This window comes from Acomys russatus, chromosome 12, assembly GCF_903995435.1.
Source record: "Acomys russatus chromosome 12, mAcoRus1.1, whole genome shotgun sequence".
Classification (NCBI taxonomy): domain Eukaryota; kingdom Metazoa; phylum Chordata; class Mammalia; order Rodentia; family Muridae; genus Acomys; species Acomys russatus.
In genome coordinates this window covers 53558384-53573364 of record NC_067148.1, presented here as the reverse complement: position 1 = coordinate 53573364, position 14981 = coordinate 53558384, and the positions used below count along the sequence as shown (strand labels likewise).

General features: G+C 42.1%; 1 long non-coding RNA gene across 1 annotated transcript; it reads right to left on the bottom strand.

Annotated features, from left to right (window-relative positions):
- Nucleotides 1-1047: 1047 nt before the first annotated feature.
- LOC127196208 (uncharacterized) lies at nucleotides 1048-14217 on the bottom strand. The gene is made up of 3 exons (XR_007831458.1): nucleotides 13886-14217; nucleotides 13367-13521; nucleotides 1048-1206 (listed from the first exon to the last, which is right to left on the bottom strand). It is a non-coding gene; the product is annotated as an uncharacterized LOC127196208 (long non-coding RNA).
- Nucleotides 14218-14981: the final 764 nt, after the last annotated feature.

Genomic DNA, 14981 nt, shown 5'->3' with positions numbered 1-14981 from the left:
CACAAACTCACAGACTGTGGTAGCATGCACAAGAGCTGCATAGGTTCTAGCCAGATGGGGTCCCAACATTTAGAAGGGGAAGTGTACACTGAGTCCTACCTCTTCCCAAGGAGCTATTTGCAATTGATACCTGTTTCTAAAGGGAAAAAAATCACCTTTCTCCAGTGGAGTCTCACTGGGTATATCAATCACACAATAAGCCAGGCTTCATACCAAATGGCTCCCCAACACAGCATAAACTCACTGGTATTTTACGAAATATTTTGCTTTTTTATTGTCTTATTGGTCATTTGATTGCTTGTTTTGATTTTTGGTTTTGTGGTTTTTCTTGTGTTCCTTGATTTTGTTTTGTTTCTTTTTGAACATACATTGGTAGGTGGAGAGGAAGGAGGATCTTGGAGGAATTGGGGAGGGTAAAGCATGATCAAATATATAAATTTGATTCAATTATTAAAAAGGAAAAAAGTATGAGCCTTTTGCTATATTATAGCATCAAATTAAATCAAATGAAGACATGTTCATTATATTTAAGTACAGATACTATTCTAACACTAGAAATAAAAAATTCACATGCAAGAATCATTTTTGTGTTTGTCAAAGTCTCATCAAGAAATGTTAAAGTTACCAGTTGCTTTAACAGAAAGAACATAATATATAAACACAACATATAGAGCAACTAATAACCTAAGCTACTGCATAACTGAGAAGTCACAGACGTTTTCCGGGTTGGGAAAGCCCTTAGGACACAGTCTGCACCTCTGGGATTGGAAGGTCAGAAAAGGGTTAAGATTTCTAAGCTGATCATCTTGAAGAGGAAACCCACAATTCTGAATGTAGAACTTCTACAACAGCGATTCACAACCTGTGGGTCATGACCCCTTTGGGGGTTGAACGACCCTTTCCCAGACGACCTACATATCAGATATTTATGTTACTATTCATAACATTAGCAAAATTACAGTGATGAAGTAGCAATGGAAATGGTCTATGCTCAGGGGTCACTGCACCATGAGGAACTGTAGTTCAAGGGTTGCAGCGTTAGGGGTCTGAGAACCACTGCTATAGGAAAAGTCAGGCCATCGATATTAGTGTCTCTCAACTCACAGGAGTAGTTGTGTGGCTCGGCAACTAGCTCGTCAAGGAAGGCGTGGCTGGCTGGCGCTGGGGTCTCTGACAGGCATAGTGTCAGCTTTGCAAGTCGGAAGCCTGAAAATTAAAATCAAGAGCCCCCATAAGACTGACCCGAGTCATCGACACACAGAGACTTTGCAAGCATAACCCCGACAAGAGCCCTTCTCTTTGGAACTCTCTGGATTCCTGTTGGCAGAACGTAAAAGCTAGTCAACTCTTCTTTTAAAAATGGCTGAGAAATACCTTTTTTGAAAAATCGTCATCCATAGCAACTGAGGTAAGGTAGATAAACGGCTTTGATATTTCATGTTACTCTAGTAAGTACGGCAAAGATCAATAAGATATCAACACATTCTACAAGAGGTCCAGGCAGAAGGAAAACCTCATTTGCTGTGTTGGGATTGTAAACTGGTACAGCACTATAGAAATCAGTGTGGAGAATTCTCAAAAAGGTAAAACTAAATCTACCATGTGACACAGCTATACCACTCCACGGCATATGCTCAAAGGACTTGACATCTCACTCCACAGACTCTTGCTCAACTGCGTTCACTGATGCTCTACCCACAAAACCTAGGAAATAGAAACAACCTAATTGTCCTTCAGTTATTAGATGAACAATGAAAATGTAGTGCATATACACTATGAAACTATTCAGCTATAAAGACAACTGAAATCATGAAATCTGCACATAAATGGATGGAACTAGAAAAGATCATATTGGGTGAGGTAGCCCAGACCCGGAAAGACAAACATTGAATGTTCCCTCTCATGGATGACTTCTTGATCTCAGATGTGAAGACATATATTGTACCAAGTACAGGAGCCAAGAAAGTAAAAAGGGGACATTGTTGTGTGGGATGGGGGTCAGGGAAGCAAGCAACAGAGAGGAATAACAGGTATAAGTGGTCTGATTGAGGAAAATCGGAAAGGGGGATCTAATTAGAGAGGATGGAGACAGATAAATATAGAAGTGGGAGGTTGATAAAATAACAGCAAAGATGTCTGAAAAGTTATAAGAAATCATACTATTAGCTATCTATATAAAAATATAATACCAGTAAATCTGTTCATAAATATACATATATAGTTAGATGAAAATCTCTCATCTGAGAGAACAATACTCCCTCTAAGAACCAAACAATCCCTAACAAAATCCGCAAGATCAGACACAAGAAGCCCTGCTTTGAATTGTTAATTAGTGTCACTTAAGAAACTACCAAAAACTTTCAGACTATTGCTGTTGCCCTTGGTTGTACCTCAGAGATGAAAGGTAAGTCCCTCCTGCTGAAGACATGATGCACTCTAGAAACAGGGCCCAGAAGCCCTTAAGGTAGAACTCACCTGGATTCCTCCTTCCTGCAGACTAGCATTCATGATACCAAAATGCGCCATGCAACATTTCAAACAAGGGAACCAGCCTACCCAACTATGATGGCACTATAAGCCCAAGGACGCAGTAGTGGCACACACACCTACATGGTAACCAACTGCTCTCTAATTGGACTTAAAACTTGTTAAACTAGAGGGAAACTACGCCTGGTATTAGAAACCTAGTCAACCTACAACCACCTCACACCAAAGGCTCAGAAAACACTGCAGGAAAGGAAGCAGAATGATTGCAAGAAACAGAAGACCAGGGAGATTGCTGTGTTTTCTAGTAACGTCAGAAGCTACATGCGTCAAGTCTCACCAACATGACTGCCTAAATATGAGACAAACACGGGAACAGCAATGACACACTAAAGTGGATGGAGAAAACTCATGAGGCCTCTACTCTACACAAAGAACTACAGGCAGCCAAGGAATACCAAGAGTGGGAGAAATCGTCTTCCCCAGAGATGATCACACTAATTGGTTATCTAATACCAAATAGTCATCCCTGAAAATATACATATAGGAAACATTATACAGACTGGGCAGGTTATATTAAGAATATACATGCAGTAAACATCGAACCCTGACCTAGATCTAGCCAATGGATAAGACATTCTCCACAGTTGAGTGGAGGGTGGGGACTGACTTTCACACGAACTCTGGTGCCCCATATTTGACCACGTCTCCTGGATGGGGAGACCTGGTGGCACTCAGAGGAAGGACAGCAGGCTACCAAGAAGAGACTTGATACCCTATGAGCATATACAGGGGGAGGAGATCCCCCTCAGTCACAGACATAGGGGAAGGGAGTAAGGGGAAAGCAGAAGGGAGGGAGGAATGGGAGGACACAAGGGATGGGATAACTATTGAGATGTAATATGAATGAATTAATAAAAAAGAAAAAAGAATATATATGTATATAATGAAAAGAGAAGTCATGAATTTGAAAAAGAATAAGACAGGGTATATGAGGGGGATTTGGGGGAGGGCAGGGGGGAAATGGTGCAACAGATTTATATTTATCACCCTGCACAATACTCAAGTCAAGGTGGATCAAAAGCCTCAACATAAAACTGGATACATTAAATCTAATAGAAGAAAAACTGGGGAATAGCCCTGAACTCATTGGCACAGGAGACAACTTCCTGAACAGAACACCAACAGCTCAGGCTCTAAGATCAACAATTAATGAATGGAACCTCATGAAACTGAAACGTTTCTGTAGGGCAAGGAACACTACCAATAAGACAAAACAGCAGCCTACACATTGGGAAAAGATCTTTACCAACCCTACATCTGATCGAGGGCTAATATCCAAAATATATAGAGAACTCAAGAAATTAGACACCAACAAACTAAATAACCCAAGTATCTTGGTGTAACTCTAACCAAGCAAGTGAAAGACCTGTATAAAAAAAAACCTTCAAGTCTCTGAAGAAAGAAATTGAAGAAGATATCAGAAGATGGAAAGATCTTCCACGTTCATGGATTAGGAGGATCAAGATAGTAAACATGGACATCTTACCAAAAGCAATCTACAGATTCAATGCAATTCCTATCAAAATGCCAACATAATTCTTTACAGACCTTGAAAGAACAATTCTCAACTTCATTAGGAGAAACAAAAAACCCCAAATAACTAAGACAATCATATATAATAAAAGATCTTTTAGAGGAATCTCCATCTCTGATCGCAAGCTGTACTATAGAGCAACAGTAATAAAAACAGTCAGGGACTGGCACAGAAACAGACAGGTGAATCAACTGAATCAAATTGAAGACCTAGAAATAAACCCACACACCTATGGACACTTGAGTTTTAACAAAGATGCCAAATCCATACAACGGAAAAAAGATGGCATCTTCAACAAATAGTGCTGGTCTAACTGGAAGTCTACTAGTAAGAAAATGCAAATAGACCCTTTTTTATCACCTGCACAAAACTAAAGTCCAAGTGGATTAAAGATCTCAACATAAAACTAGACACACTAAATCTGTTAGAAGAAAAAGTGGGGAAAAGTCTTGAGCCCATTGGCATGGGAGACAACTTCCTGCAGAGAACACTAATAGCTCAGACTCTAAGGTCAACAATTAATAAATGGGACCTCATGAAACTGAAAAGCTTCTGTAAGGCAAAGGACACTGTCAACAGAACAAAATGACAGCCTACAGACTCGGAAAAGATCTTCATCAACACTTTATCTGACAAAGGGCTAATATCCAAAATATATAAAGAACTCAAGAAATTAAACACCACAAATCAAATATCCCAATATAAAAATAGGGTACAGAGCTAAGCAGAATTCTCAAGAGAGGAATCACTAATGACCAAGAAACAAATGTTCAATGTCCTTAGTCATCAGGGAGCAAATCAAAAGGACTCTGAGATTTCATCTTATACCTGTCAGAATGGCTGTGGTCAAAACCTCAAGTTACAGCACATGCTGGAGAGGATGTAGAGAAAGGGGAACACTCCTCCATTGCTGGTGGGAGTGCAAACTTGTACAACCACTTTGGAAATCAATCTGGCTCTTTCTAAGAAAATTGGGAATAGTTCTACCTCAAGACCTAGCTATACCACTCCTGGGCATCTACCCTCAAGATGCTCCACCATGCAGAAAGAACATTTGCTCAGCTGTGTTCATAGCAGCTTTACCTATAATAGCCAGAATCTGGAAGCAACCTAGATGTGCCCCCAACTGAAGATTGGATATAGAAAATGTGGCACAGTTGCACAATGTAATTTCAAAAATTAAAGAAATGATTCTCTAAACATTAAAAAAAATTTTTTTTTTAAAAGTAAGTCAATGGGACAAAGCAAATCAGACCTGATGTCACAGAGGTGACTCTGAAGCTACTTGAGTACAGCCTAGTAAACTAGCATTTGCAAATTATTACTGAAGGTATTTTAATATTGCCAGGACATGGAATGAAGGGAAGGCATGGCTGCCCTCTATGCCCCGGTAGGTAGAAACACAGTCAATGTCTTCTCTTTGAAAAACTGCGGTTTGACTCTCAGTTCAGTTGCAATCATTATGGCTCCTCCTCTGGGTTTGCAGACATCCCTTGGTGTACTGCAGCACACAGGAGGCTGCGTCTGCTATTCCCAGGAGCCCACCCCTACCTTCCTCTGAGACATCAACAGTATTTCTTCAAAGAAGTCAGGGCTTTACAAAGGCATGGAAAACCAGACTTCACATCCTGGTTTGCTTTAGGATCTACAAAAACACCTTGAAGCATAAAAAATATTAAGGGGTTATTTACTTGCTTGGGGAAAAAAACATGGGAAAAGTAAAAAGGAAAATTAGTATTTTAATATGTTTGCTTGCAACACAAATACAATGCTTATGGGTTTAGAATTAATGAGATTTGAATAAATGCAAGTGAAAATGGTATTGCATACAAAATTAAGTACTATACCCTATCTTATACAAATGGTGACCTTTTCCAAGTATATCATCACCCTAAATATTTAGACTAGACATTCTAGTGTCTAGAATGTTCTCCCTGATATGGAGAAATAAAGATGGTGAACGTGTCCTTCAAGTCTTTTTGGCAATATAAAGCTACTCTCTTTTGTGTCACTCTCACGACTTTCAAGATGCCTTAACCACCACTTTCTCTAGGCCTTGCATTGATATTGGGCTCCATGAAAATGCTCCAACTATTGACTCTTTTCCTCAATGCAGAGAAAAGGTGGCCAGATAGTCTCCTTAATTCCAGCCCTAGCTTCAAGGTCCTTGGAGGTAAAACAGACACATGGCTTGATTTACATGTTAAGTGTTATTTGCCAGTGTGATTTGTGCTCCTGAGACCATGGGTACGCCGGGGCGTCTAGGCCAGTGCTCAGGTGTTGTATGCTGGGGCTCTATTTAGGGAAGGCCTTGGGAAATCAGGCTTGTGTCCTTTCAAACAGTGCCAGGGACACCTCTTACCTGCAGGTGTGTGGGCGACTTGCAGCACTGTGAACACAAAGAAATCACTTTCTAAGGGACTTCCCAATGCTGGGCATGGCTGACAGGGCTGCCTCTGTGTCACTGAGTTTTAAAGCATCCATGTTTGGGGTCTGGTCTCTGCCTGTGCATGGATTTTAGTGACTATTATGCCCCAGGAATAACTGGGCATAATGACAACAAAAAGATTCCATCACAGCGCTGGGAGACGGGACTGCACATCATTGTCAGAAACAGAACAGCAACCCCAAAGCTTGGTTACTTTTAACACGACACAAAGGACAGATGGCAGCCCAAAGTGACTTTCTACTTGGCTTTTATATTTGAACCTCAGCCCCCACCCCAGAAATATGACAGCAAGACTGGATATAGGCTCCATCTCCGCCTATTTTGTTACTGTTTGTTACGCAGTGATTTTGTTACTCACATAGAACACCCCCCCCCCAGGCCCCACAATGAATGTTCATTAAAAAGAGACACATGCGAACGCATTTTCTTTCAATTTATTCTGCTGTAAGCGAGATCACAGCAGCTCAAAGTATCAGAATTGTGTCTTGGTGTTTGTCTGTGGTTCAAAAGAGAATTAGCAGAACTGCGTGGCATGTCTATAATTATGCAAAAAAAAAAATCTGGTTTCTGTTGCTGTTGTTTTGTTTGGGATTTTTTTGTTTTTTGTTTTAAACAAGTAGATGTGTCATATTCCTTTACCCCCAATATAAGAGCAGTACTTTTTGTAATAAGGCTGCTCCCTTCCACCAATCCTCAGTAGCACCTGAGAAAAATAGTAAATTAAAGTCTGTGCCCATGAATCACTAAGATTTTTCCAACCTCTCCGCGGCAAAGAGATTTATGTGATGAAACCAAGAGCTGTTTGCAACCTGTCTCCCAGTGTGCATCGTCTGCGCAGTAAGATATGTCTTCCTCTCTTTCTTCTCTGCTATCTAGCCTCCAAAGGTCACAAAAGCTAAATCCAAATATAACGACACCCAATAGCGTCTCTATTGCCAAGAGACTACTAGCCAAGCATAATGCAACCCATTCATTAATGCAGAGCAGTGTTTCCCTGAGCGTTTATTACGCTCCTGAGCATAGGCTTGGAGCAGCATCTGTTTGCTCTAAAGAAGGAGCTGTCCTGAATGGAAATAACAGTGAAGGTTCAAATCATGATCATCATTATAAAAAGTTGAGGTTGGCCTGGGTTGTTTTGTTAACTAAGGCAAGAAACTTTAGGATATATTCCAATAAATGGCTTTCTTTTAATCATAACAACTAACCCTTAGGCATACACACACACACACACAGACACACATACACAGACACACATACACAGACACACAGACATACAGACACACACAGGCACACACACACAGGCACACAGACACACATAGACATAAGACACATACACACACACAGGCACACACAGACAGACACAGACATACACACATACAGACACACACACACAGGCACACAGAAACACATAGACACAAGACACATATACACACACAGGCACACACACATACAGAGAGACACACAGACATATACACACAGACACACACATACACACAGACATACAGACATACACATAGGCACACACACAGGCACACAGACACACAGACATACAGACATACAGACATACAGACATACACATAGGCACACACACACGGGCACACAGACACACATAGACACAAGACACATACACACACAGGCACACACACACACATACACAGAGACATACAGACATACACACATACAGACACACAGACATACAGACACACACACAGGCACACAGACACACATACACACACACAGGCACGCACACACACACACACACACAGTTCTGTGAGAAACAGTTATTGTGGTACATGAAACTCTACACTGACTTGTGAACTGAGCTATTGGTCCAGGTGCCCACTAACCTCTGAGAGTCTGTCTGGGACATCTCAGTGGACCAGGACCCGCAGGAACATTGGTGGAGTCCAGGCTGAAAGCGCGGGCAGAAGAGAAAGAGGTTTCTTCCTTGACGCTATTTACTTTTTTTTTTTTGGAAATTCTTAGTGCAATCTAGTCTCTGTAGAGAGACCGAGTCCCAGCAGGCAAGTTCTTATGGTCACTTAACTACACCCACCTTCATGCAGTACATTATTTAAAATCAAACTTGGTGCCGCACAAATAGACGACCTTCTTGCTCACCCCATAGTACCACAGACCCGTTCAAATTTAAGACCACCATTTCCCCCAATGGGGCCTCTCTGAAATAAAACACAAAGGTTTCTTTGCTGCCTGGCTCCAATGCACGGCTAATTTAATGGCACCAAAAAGCTCTGCTGGTTGCACTCCACAGATAACACATTAAAGTGTAGCTCAGGGTGAGAAATAATGTGCCATCAAAGTGTCTGAGGAGAAACACATTCACTAAACATGAAAACAAGAGGCAAGTTCAAGTTTGCCCTCCAAAGGAGTGTGAAGTGTCATGATTCTGGGGTCACAGTCAATCCTGGAAAGCCAACAGCAGCCTTCTGTGTTTGATGAGGCTGCTTTGCTGTTTGGAGGCACACACTTAAGCAACGATGTCACACTTAACCCAGATCACAGGCTTTGGTCTCCACCAAATGCTCATACCTATGTCCCAAGCCAGCAGTCCCCTGGAGGAGAAATAAAGATGGTGTGATCTGCTGGTAATGCGACTTTCAATCCTATCAGGGAGGAGATGGAGGATGTGACAAACCTTCCTCTAAGGAGAAAACGGCCATTTAAGCAAGTCCAGCTGCTGAAGGCTGGGGGACAGTGAGATAAATGGATTTGCTGCTTCTTCAACTGGGTGTTGAAGAAGGAGCTAGGCTCAGAGCCAAGGACTTGAGCTTTTGTTTCTATTTATACCTTTGCCTCATCCATCACAGAGCAACCAAATTACTTTGTTTATTTTGGCTTCCTATTCATTAAATCCTAATATGCAGGATCCTCTGGTAGCTCCTTAAAAAAAGGAAAAAGTTCTTTCCAATAGTCTGTGTGGCTCTAATCTGACCTCTATTAATTCTCTAACTAGTACAGAAAATCTAAGTAGGAGCCTTGTCTTTTTTGTTTGTTTTCTAGACTGAAACTGCATGTTGTGGATGCCCCTGCTCTTTAAGGCATAGGTTCAGATTGGCAGAAAGAGACATTTGCATAGGAGTCTGAAGGGGTGCAGCAACAGCCTGTGCCCAGGTCCCTCTGACGCTCATGCACTCCGGCTGATGGCTCATCATGCTGAATGGAGCAAGTACCAGATGCAGCTCATAGAACTCCGACTCCCACAGAATCTTTTCTTTCAGTGAGTGTTGCTGTTTCCAGATGCCCCTGTGTCTCTTGACCACCGTCAAGGTTGCATGTACTTAGAGCCTAAGGAAGGATCCAATTGGTCTTTGTGGAGCCCATTTGCCCCTCAAGGCTACACTATGTCCCAGCTGTATGTCCAGCTTCCGTTCCATAGCCCATCCTGCCAACTCGCAGTAATGGCAACCTGTTCCAGTTACAGGAAAAAAAAAAGCCTTTCTAGAGTCTTCTCGCTCTTGGGCATGAGCAGCAATATTTCTCCAAGCGCTGGACAATGTACCTTCTGAACTTTTAGCTGCTTGGCCTTCCTTAGCTAATTACAAACTCTACCTTTCGTATTGATTGTTTTATCCTAGGTCTCTCATTCTCTGACTGATGCCATCTCACAATTTTGCTGAGGTGAGCATCGAGGCAGAGCTCCAAAGGGTGATTTTTTTGTACCCAGATGTTGCCCAGATGACAAGTTGGTGCTCAGCTGCTTCTAGACGGCAGCTTTGGCCATGATTCTGTGGTCATGAGTAGAAGGAGCTCAGATGAAAACAATGGTGCAGCTGTGGGGGAAAGCATGGAGATACACTTGGGGAACAGTGGGGTACATCTTCACGTGGTAAGTCATGGTCCTCTAGAATTGCATATCCCAGCTTAGGAACGCGGAGCGGGCTCCTCAAAGCTCCTATTTGCTTTGTTTTGTGCAGAGGGATAAAGCAGTAATGACAAACACTAGGGTCTATTGTGGGGGGTCTCTGCCACCACCAAGGCCAGCAGAGAAATAGTCTGAGTGAAGAAGGCAGTTCAGTTCAGTTCAACACTATGCAGTAGCTGGCATTGGTTCAAACTTTGAATGTTGACATCACGATTTGGGGGGAATTCCCCAATGATGATGAGTATGCACAGCAAAGCTTAAGACAGGACTACATCAAAACTCTTGTAAAATACAAGTGCCGTCTTCTGTAAAGATAGGTCCCTTGAATTAACTAAGAAGCCATGCTCAAGGTGAGCAAAGGTCATGATAAGAGGCTGGGGAGGATAGAGCTTATCCATTGACTGAAATAAAGGTAAGAGTCTGGGGGATGGGTGTGGCCTGGCCGTACAGTTAGTGCAGAGGTCAGCAGGCTATGAGCCACATTCCCAGCCTTCTGGGGCAAAACCAGTTATACATTTCTCCCTTAAAGAGACAACACTGCATGTTTACCCGTCCTGGTTTCCCTAGTGCGTATCTGTGGGCAGGAGTGCCTGTAATCTTCCCACAGTCTACCTTACCTCCTGGCTGTTGTTCTTCGAAATCCTTTCCCTTCTGACTACAGTCCTTCAGGGTGATTGTCAAAGCCATGTGTGCAAAATGACGGTTCTGTATCTTCAATAGAAAACCAGTCAGCTGGGGTCCCAAATAAGGGCAGAAGGGGGAGCTTTTCCCAGCCAGTTCCCCTGCGGCGAATAAACTCCAGCCTAGGCCTTACATTGTTGGAGAATGACCTAAGTCACAGTGATCTAACACAACACACACACACACACACACACACACACACACACACACAGAGGGGAGGGGAGGGAGAGAGAGAGAGAGATGGCTGAAAATGCAATTTGGAAAGCTGCCATTTGTAGTACCTGTAATAATATGAAGTTTGAGTGCAGAAAACTTACAAGACTTTATTTCAGAAATTATTAAAAGACACCGAAGAAAGAAAGTGAGGGAGATGTTGATGAAACAGAAGGAGAGAACCAGATACGCAGAGAGGTCATGTCTGTGAAGAGGAAAATTCAATAGCATGAGAAGAAGAAAACGCAGTCCTGTGCATTGTCAGTGACTGCTCCATGGGCGCTGGTGAGTTTACTTAAATGGACACAGAATAAAGATGGTCCATGCATAAATATGATGGTAATTCTTTTTTAATATATCATAATTTTTAATTGTTGGGAATAAAAATAGCATGGCGTTAGTGCAAAGAGAGATAAAGACCAAAGAACCTGAATGGATAGCCCTGCTAGAACCAGGCGTACACGGAACCTGCATTTGAACCAGAGCAGAACGGATAGACCACCAATGACCGGATTGAGCAGGGGGAGGATCTGTCAGCTAAAATTAGATTTAACTTTAGATTAGAAAAAGCAAGATTCCTTAAAACTTTTAGAAAGTAATTTACATATGAACTAAAGTCTGGAACTAATTTTTAAAAAAGATTTATTTATTATTATGTATACAGTGCTCTCCTTGCATGAACTCCTGCAAGCCAGAAGAGGGCGCCATATCACATTACAGATGGTTATGAGCCACCATGTGGTTGCTGGGAATTGAACTCAGGACCTTAGGAAGAACAGATGGCTGTCTTAACCACAGAGCCATCTCTCCAGCCCCTGAAACTAATTTTTAAACAAAGCTAACGAGACATGACTAAATAAAGACCTCTAAGTTGCTAACTTTTGTTTATCAAAACAGAACGCATAGAAAGTGAAAGTAGGAGCCGTGAGATCCTACAAGAGGATTGGAATCCCACTGTGGGGCCTACATCTGTAATGCCAGGCGGAGATGGAAATGGGTTTAAGAGTTTAAAGCCAGCCTCACTTGCACAGCAAGTTCTTGACCAGACTGGATTGCATAAGCAGACCTCATCTCAAAAGAGTGAAAAGGCAAAGTAAAGTAACAGCCACAGAAACAATTAGAACCTGTCAGCCTGACTTTTAAAATGACCAGCGACCAGGCACAGGGGCACGGCTAATGGCGGAAAGAGTGCATGATAGCACAGCGGAAGGAGAGAACCAACTCCCACAAGTTGACCTCTGACCTCCATGTGCATACCTACATATATCTTGTCACACTCACAGACACACATAACAAAAAAAAAAAAAAGAAGAGTCAATAAGAATGCTCAGACTGGTAGTGTAGTATTTGTTAGTTAATAAAAACTGAAAGCCTAGGGTAAAAGCCCACATGCCAGCAGAGGACGCTAGGTCAAGGTAGTTTACACTGTGTGCAGTCTACTGTGTGTGCTACAGCTACACAGCCTCGGTGTGGAGCAACCTCAGGCGTAAACTGCTGATTTAAAAAGCAGGCTTTAGAAGGACCCACATCTATAAAACATCTTGTATGAATTTTAAAACGCTATATTCTCTCAGATACATGTTTAAAATGCATTTCAGGTAAAAACAAACAAACAAACAAACAAAACAAAACAAAACAAAAAAAACCGAGCCAACAGAAACCACAAAAACAAGATTAATAGTTGGTACAAGAAGTAGCATGTCTGTTTCCCTAAAGTTGCATAGGCCACAAGTTTCTCCCACTTCGCATTCTCACCTCTGACCCACCTACATGCTGACAGGAATCCATCTGACAGGAGTTTAAAACAGAAAACAAAACAAAACAACAACAACAACAACAAAAACCCAAAAAAACAAAACAAAAACAGACCAAGTGAAAACTGCAACAATAACACCACCAGTCACTCTAATTTTGTGAGATTTCAGGGCTTATGTGTTATGGTGACTACTGTTTCCCAGGCTGAACAAACACAAAATCAATGCAAGATTCTGTTTGTTTTCTTTCGCGACGGGATTCTTAGTTATGCTTTGCGAAGAGCTTCGTGGCTTAAAGATCTTACCTTCGGGCTTGGGCTCTAGTTTGGGAGCTGGCCTGATGACCTGAGGATAGAGGGATGAATCTTTCAGAATAGGTCCCCTGCCAGGTGGGAATTATATCGGAAAATGAAACCGACCCACGCTTAGACAGCCTTTCGATGAGAAACAGCAGCCAAGCCTGAGGGCGAGATATTCATTAGCCCCCATCAGGGAAAAGCTAAGTGTGGAATCGCGGGAAGCTGGAAAAGAAAGCACGTCCCTGCAAACAGTGGCACAAACTAAAGTAGCAAATAAGAGCCGGATAAATCCGAAGAAGCATTTACTGATGCCCCACCGGAGAGCCGCCCCTGCAGCCTGGCCTGTGGGCACAAGCACGGTTGTCTCTCCTCCACCTGCGTCCCTCACCGCCCAGCAGCTGTAGCTTTGCCACCGACCTCCGAGTTTACAGCGCAACACCTACGGACTCTATCTCTGCTTGTGGCAGCCTTATTCTTTGCTTGCTTTTTTATACTGTGCTTCCACATAACTTCAACAATATTTACCTTTCACAGTCTGAAGTCTCTTCTTGTTTCTCTTTCTTTCTTTCTTTCTCTCCTTGTGGAATCCTTTTAAATGTTTCCTGGCTTGAATAATTTCTCTGTGTTGGCTGACCGTCTACTGGGTACAAAGACCCACACGTTCCTCTGGAGTCTCAGTGTGTTAACCATTCTGAAACACAAATAGACAGATGCGGCTTCCTCATCTTCCAGGATGGTGTCGGTGCCTCCAGGCTCAAACATTTTTTGTGCTTTCTCCTTCGCGCCTATATTTTTAAAGATTAAAAATAAGCTCTTTGAAAGTAATATGAAATTGAAATCAGCTTCAAGAATATGTTATGATAAATTCAGATCCAGAATTAACGGAGAGATACGAAATATTTAAAGTGCTTCATTTAAATTACAAGGCTCTTTTCACAGATGCATCAAAATGCTAAATATATGCCCTAGCCTATAACAGACTGCTTGACCAAAATTATTCCAACAACTATATATAGCCAAGTCTAGCAGAGTATCTTCCGGAAAGTAATTATCAGGTTTCCTATTTTCATCCCCTGGTATCGTCAAGTCAGTACACTGTGCTTTTTCTGCGGAATTAACTAAAGTACATTAGAAATCGGAAAGCCCATTGTTCGATATCATGGAAGGATGAAATAGAGATTTTTAAAAATATATTTTATTAATTTATTCATATTACATCTAAATTCTTATCCCATCCCTTGTATCCTCCCATTCCTCCCTCCCTCCCATTTTCCCCTTACTCCTTTCCCCTATGACTGTGACTGAGGGGGACTTCCTCCCCCTATATATGCTCATAGGGTATCAAGTCTCTTCTTGGTAGCCTGCTATCCTTCCTCTGAGTGCCACCAGGTCTCCCCATCCAGGGGACAAATATGGGGTGATGCTCCAGCACACAACAAGAACATTAGCTCAACCATGTTCATAGCTGCTCTATACATAATAGCCAGAACATGGAAACAGCTTAAGTGTCCCTCAGTAGAAGAATGGATAAAGAAACTGTGGTACATTTACACTATGGAATACTACTTAGCTATTAAAAACAAAGAAATAGAGATTTTTAGCATATAGCACTCAGCTGCTG